The sequence below is a fragment of the Chelonoidis abingdonii genome, chromosome 10 (genome assembly GCF_003597395.2).
Source record: "Chelonoidis abingdonii isolate Lonesome George chromosome 10, CheloAbing_2.0, whole genome shotgun sequence".
In the NCBI taxonomy this organism is placed as follows: Eukaryota; Metazoa; Chordata; order Testudines; family Testudinidae; genus Chelonoidis; species Chelonoidis abingdonii.
Window position 1 is genome coordinate 67,082,669 of NC_133778.1, and position 7,148 is coordinate 67,089,816.

Genomic DNA, 7,148 nt, shown 5'->3' on the forward strand with positions numbered 1-7,148 from the left:
GCACGTTCCATTCAAATTGGTTATTTAATCTGAAATTTGTACGTGTTATTACAAAACAATTGATCCAATTTCATTACATTCCAATTTCATTACTTTCAATGAAGTCACCTAAATTAATGGGATTTTTGCCCTGAGTGAGGAGCACAGAACCAGGAACTGAGAAGTAAGTGTGTGTGTGTATGTGTGTACCCAAACAGCTGCATATAGTACTTAAAAAAACCCACACCATATATCTCACCTCCATACACAAAGACGCTATTGTACATTTATTAAAGACGTTTAAGAGGGGGAAATATTAGCATGTGTGTTGAAACGTAGTCCCGTTTGGTTACTTCCCTCTGCGTTCTGAAATTCAGTTGCTCAGTGTGTATGAGTAAAACACTCAAACACACTTTTTGATTTTTTTTAATTTATTTTTATTTGTTTGAAAAACAAAACCTTTTGTATCATAAGGTAAAATAATATTTATAAACATTGGTGAGTGAAACTTGGTCAGCCGCTGATATGTTTCTTTATATAAAACTCCTTTGTATAAACCATTATTGCTCTGAACTTTGTACCTTAATTAGACATGTTAGTATGAGAGGCTCTCCTTTCTCGCTGTATGCCACTTCCCTTACGATCACAAAGTGTGTGAAAAATGCAGCACGAGGAAATAATAAGCTTTTCAGTTGTGTTTTGGTGACAAAGAAAGAAACAAATAAACACAAAAGGCAAAGCAAAAGAAGTCTACTGCTTGGACAAATTATGCAATTTTACTGCTGCCCAGTGGCAGTAACTGGAATTGGGTCATTTTAGGGACAACGTCAGCGAAATTCCAGTCACGTCCACTTTTGATATAAGGATGGTGTCCTCCTTAAAAATTGTTATGCAAAAGAGTCGAGTACGTGATCTTCTAGCAATAAAAGCAGCAAGCCAAATATTAGAGCACACGTCAATAATATATGAACCGATTAAGAAACCCATCTCCCAGACAATTACTTCAGCAATGGAAAATCGCTCTGTCCCCAAATTTCTAAAATAAAAAAGGAAATACAGCAAAACGAAAGTGTTGTATTTGGTCTTCTCTGGGCCCTTTCCGTGGCAGGGGTTGTTCCAACCAGGGAATATGACTAAAGGGATATTGTTTATATATATCCGTTCGTATTGTTGTACTAAATAGACACAGCACGCAAACTCCTGCCTGCTTGCATTTCTTTTTTGTCTTTGAATCGGGGGCAAATTGCGCTTCCGGATCTGTAATTCTCACAAAGAAGTAATAGAAAATGTTCCGTGGAAGGTGGGTGGAGGCGTCCCGCAGCAGGGATTTTTAAGTGGGTTTCGTAGTGATTTGTGTGCTCGGAGTTCGGGGACTCCGCCCGGTCAGCACTCTTAAAAACTCCCTTTACCGGTAAACATCGCAGCAGCCACGTCTTTCGTCTGCCTTTGAGACCCGCTCCCGGGTGCTAGGCGTGTTTAGAGCCGTCTTAGGTGCCAATAACATCAGCCGCGCTCTGCAGCCCTTGCTCACAGGCCGATTCCGAGTTTGCAGGGGGAAAGCGCCACCTGTTGGCTGTCCGGGGAGTAGCGCGGGCTGCATTTTCCTCGCTTAAGTCTGTGGAATTGAAGGAGGCGCAGAAATGTATCCATATTTTCGTCCAGAAGTTTGTATGTGTGTGTGAGAGAGATGTTTTGACACACTGGGATTGTCTGCGGGTCTGTATAGTAGAGAACAGCCTTATATCATTGCTTAATACTCTTTCCATGCCGTCCTGATTCTAGAACATTTTCCCAATAGTTACCTGGCATGTCTTTTGGAAGGCTCCCCTCATCGGAGACTAGTGACAGAGTAGCAAATAGCAAATAACTCTCTCCTTCTGGGGAATGGCTCCTGAGGGCAAACAGTGAATTAGATGTTGGGTTAGTGATGTGCCCACTCTATCCCTTGGCCATCGGCACTCTTAACAATTCCTCTTTGACCCTAGACAGCTGTTAGAAGCAGGTCTCATCTCCGAATTTACTCAGCTTTGAGGACTGGTCATTAGAAATACTCTACCCCATGAACATAAAAATCTGGATCCAATGGATGTGGAGCGGGACAGTGTGTAAATTAGAAGAGATTTGTATAGCGCTCAAGATTGAATTCGTGATAATAATCTATCAAGACTGCATATCCCCTTCCATACCGAGCCTCAGGTCCTTGAGCAACCGAAGTGCCTAAGAAAGGAAGGCATGGAGCGTCCCAGCTACAGGACCTGCTTGTAAACACGTGAGGACTGGTGCTGATAACGGCTATGCCCAGTCCAGTGTGAAACGCTGTATGGATCTGGCGGGAATCCTTTTCTTCGGACTTTTTCTGATTATGTCAATGAGCCAGTCAATCGGATCAACCGTCAAAGCAGCTCTAGTTGCTAGAGACCCATGAAACAGAGGGGAAGGGCAATGAACAGGGAACAAATACCGAGCAAAGTTCGGCGACGGTTTGTCCGTGGCCAGGTAACCAAATGGCAGTTCAAGCTAACAAATTAAATGAGTTCACAATGCGAACAAAAATAATAAATTTAAAAAGATAAACACAGTGAGCGCTAAGGCAGGAAGTCTGTGAAAGAGTCCTCAGCGTGCCAGTGAATTCTTCACCAGAGCGTCTTCTAGACAGTGTGCAGGCGCCATTCAAAAATCAAAGGGTATCGGAGAGAGACAGCTGGTTTGGAGTCAGACTGGACTTCAAGAGAATGATTGGCAGATTACTTAATTATCTGATCTCACTTTACCGCAGAGTGGGTTTCATTTGGATATTAAAAAGTCAGTTAAACGGCAGCAGAATGAAAAGAGAAAGAGAGGGAACTGGACTTAAGATACTGTATGAAGAAAGTGTGTAAGAAAGAAAAGATCAAGAATCCAGCTCCAAACCCTTAGCTTCCTAATGCAGCAATCAGATCTATCTATCTACCTACAGTAGAATATGGTGATAGATCCCCCCCCCCCCCAAAGAAATAAACCCAGAAGAGAGGACAGGAAGGCAGGCTTTCAAAGGGGAAAGCGAGGAGAAAATCAAAGCAGATAACCTGTTACTTCTTCCTTTCTCCTGCCTCTCCCATACTCTGAGCCTCAGCACCCCAAAACAGGGAGAGGTTCTCTGCAAAGCGCATTGTCCCATGAACCGTTTCGTAAAGCAGATCTGGGCTTTAGCCGAAACAATTAAAACATCCCCGTCTGAAAAACCTGTTATTTGTGCACAGCAGACCGATTTACTATCTTCACTAGGTAATTGGATGGATTTGTTCTGATATCTTTACAAAGTAATTAGGTCTTGGTTTGTTCGGGGTTGAATTTTTGAACTAACGGGTGTTTTACTCTCTGCCCAAGTCACGGACTGAACTAATTTGGGAATCGAGTTCAGTAGGATCACATTTTAGTAGCTAACATCTCCCCAACTTTTTCCCCAGGGAAGTTAGACAGCTCGGGGCAGATCCATCGTGGTCGTTCCACTGACTTCAAGAGAGCTCTGATCATTTACACCAGCGGAGGATCTGCCCCCCAGAAATCGGCACACCTTCATCAAAGGGAGACTCCTAAGAGCAATGGCTGGGGAATTCCCTATCCAGACACCAGCTCTAATGCTCCTCATTGCTGACACCATTAGGTAGAAACTAGTTGCAAGGAGGGGCACCCGGGGTTTGCACGTGGTCTAACTGGAGACTGACAGTCCAGATGGTTTGATATTCAAAAGAACGGCTTGGAATTTGCAGTCTGTTTGGCTAGAAACTTCGACACAGTTTGGTGCTGTTGCTCACAAACTAGCCCCAACGTGGACGATCGTGTGAACAAGTTGGTTCTGCTTCTCTGTGCGCACACCGCATCTTGGACCCCATCTTCTGTGGGTCTGAAGATTGATGCCCTTCTTCTCTAGAGCTAGCAGAGGGCAGCTTTTTCTTAGCCATGCGGGACGGGCAGTTTCAGTTATACTGGACTCAGCCTGCTGGGGGCTTGGATACATATTTTCTAGACTTAGAGCTTACTTCGTAGCGGAAACTGTTGGTCCTTGGACTGAAAAAGTGACCTTTAGTGGACAATGAGCTTAATAACACTGGGTCACTTTTTCCACCTGGAGTGGTGATACAGGCACGCTCATTGACTGTGCAGCATAGAGAAGTGTGTGTGTCGGACAGCCAGATTTCAGATCGTTTTACAGAGACAGATACTTCTCAGTGTTTACAAAGTTCCCTCTATAATATTGACAAGCACAAACATATCCGCGTATTCCCTCGGTTTCGAAACCATTCCATTCATATTCACTGATCAGCTAAAAAGAGATCACAGATCGCTAGACAAGCAGTTATGATGACAATGTTTTAACTGGAGGTCATTTCAAACACACAGAGAGATGCGGGTAGCTAGCTACGACTAGGATAGATAAACTATAGATAAGATTGGAGGATAAAGACGGGTAATAGATTAATAGAGCACTCTAGATAAGGACACATTTCACGCTACTTCTAAGACAAGGAAACAAGACAAAAATAACTATGCCAAAGAAAACTCTGGGAAATATAGTTTTGGGGGAATTCATCAACTCCCTGTCACCAGAGAAAAGATTTACTGTAAAAGACAACTTCTTTATGCAACGACTCGCATTGAACGTCGAAAGGATTCAAATTATTACAATGATGGAAAGTGTAATGGGATGGAAGCTAATTTCTGCCACCACTCACCATTATTTTTAAAATTAGTTGAGGAGTTTGTTTACTCCGTAAAATAGCCACGTTAAGTTGAGATTCCTCTGTTAAGAGCAGTGCATTTGCGTCTTCGGTATTGCAGGAGAAAGCGGGATGTGTGTGTGGGGGGGGGGGGGGGGATGGTGCAGTCTAAATTTAAAGCTACTTTGAGTTGCTGCAAGTTAACCATGTGCTGAGGATTAAAGAAAAGGAGACCAAAGAGAAAAAAAAAGGAAAGATGGAGCTGATTTTGAAAGTGCGCAGTCACGCTGAGGAAGATCCTACTGTCTAAATAACTATTGTTTCTGTGCTGGTGAAGAATACTAAAGCAAACCAGTCTTTCATTAGAGCGAGCAGACAGAAGTGAGTAATGCTTGGTGGTTTTGCCTCTCTAGGATCTTCTTGTTCTTGGAGTTATTCATCAAGAATGTAGGTGGTTAATTTCGTGTTAAAGAGCAAAATAAAGTAGCCTCGAAACATTACAAGGAGAATGGCTAGAAACGTGGAAAGAGATCTTAAAAGCTATGGGATCTCTTGTGGTCTGTAAGGGCTCATGTCCCTGCGGGGCTTGTTTCCCTGGGCTAAGCTTCCTCCAGCTTGTTCATTTACTCAGCTCTTTCAAAGCACGCGTTTGTGCACCCTTATCGGTGCTGGAGCGTCTAGCTTTGTCTCGAGACGCATTTGTATAGAGGCACTCTAGATAAGGACACATTTCACGCTACTTCTAAGACAAGGAAAGGTGTGTCAAAGAAAAAGATCAAATCGATGTTCAGAAAAGCGGTCCTAGTGTTGCGGGATTTGTCCGCACCTCGGCTCAGGGGAGATAGAAGGGAATCCCCTCCTGGCTAAAGTTTCTGAAGACAGGAGAGAAGCCAGCGTTTGCCAGATACCTACTCAGGAATCCCCCATCCAGCCGAGCCAGGTAGCTTACAGAGGCGGAGGGAGGGTGGCTGCGGCGGGGAAAGAGGTTGCCGTGGTTTCTGCCACTGTACCTGGGAAAGTTTCGAAACAGTCCCTGGCTCGTTTTCCGGTGCCTGGCTTTGAAGAACTGATATTTGATCAACTCTGTAACCACCGAGATCATCATTAAAATAAAAAAATACTGTTCTGTTCCCAGGAATATGCTCTGATTGCCTGGGCACGTGATGCTAATGCGTGCAGACGGTGCCGTTTACACTAGCAGAGACCAGGATTCAGCCAAAGGGTCGAGATGGGGGGAGCCCAGTGACCGAGTCTCCTTCCCTTCCTACAGCACAGCAGGGCCAGATCCCTCGGTCCTGAGGACTCCAGGATCGTAGCGTAAATCCGCAGCGCACTGGACACCTGCCCTGGTAGTCCCCACCCTACCCTCAGCCCGCTCCTACTGCCCCAGAGGCAGCTGCGGAGGGCAGCGGAGGCCCAAGCCAAAGATAGCCGTGTCGGTGACGGCCTTCAGGTTTGGCTCAGGCTCCGGGGGAGCTGAGATCACCCCTGGCTGCCTCAGAACCTGCAGGCTCAAGGCGCCTCCTCCTGCTTCTGCCCTTTACACAGACCGAGGCGACAGGCAGGCAGTTGGCTTGGGTCCGAGTGAGCTCAGCTCTGGCTGCCCGCCGGACCACCTCGCCTCCCGAGCGCAGACACACCTTGCCACTGGGCAGCGGGCAAGGTTACACTCCTCTACAGTGCCTGGTCTGGCCTGGAGAACCCGGTCCTGCTGGCCAGGCCTTTCAGGTCAAACCCCAGAGCACCCCACCCTGCCCCCAGTCCAGCCAATAGCAGATTCCCCTTTGATTCCAAGGGGAGCCTGGGTGCTGCTTCACCCCCTGGCTGGAAGTGGTTTCCATTATCTACTGGATTTACAGTTTGGTTCAGGGGGTCTCAGCTCCCTCACTACAAATTGTCCCAGGGCCCCTGAAGGGCAGAGGGTTATAAAGACATAGAGAGCAGGGCTCAGGCCCTGGAGGTTTTGTTCAGTAACAAATAAACTTGGATTGTATCTATTCGTCCTTCTTCAAGGTGTTCTTTGTTTAGGAAGCTTGTGGCAGGGGAGGCCGTCTGGGATCCAAAGTGACTGCACAATGAGGAAAGGCAAGAGATTTGCGGGGAGGTTTTGTCCACGGAAGCGCCTTTAAAAATGCCTTTGAACTGTTTAAAATGGCCCCTTCCTTATTTAAAAGAAAACCACCGGAGAAGGGGGTTTGAGATCTGAAAATTGCCCCTGATCCGAAGTAGTCCCCTACTCTGGGCCCTGTCTGAAAGTGGTGCGGGGGAGCGAAATGCGCTCAGCTTGGCTGCAGAAGGAGTCCGCAGAGCTGTAAAATAAATGAATAACAACCCTGAATCTGAAGTTGACAGAAACATCTTGGGAGAGAGGCTGGCTTCTGCAGCCAAGACACCAAAGAGAAAGGGATTGAATCCGGATTGATTGATTTAGGGAGGGGAGGGCAGGTGGGAAGGCCAGCTGGAATACCTTCT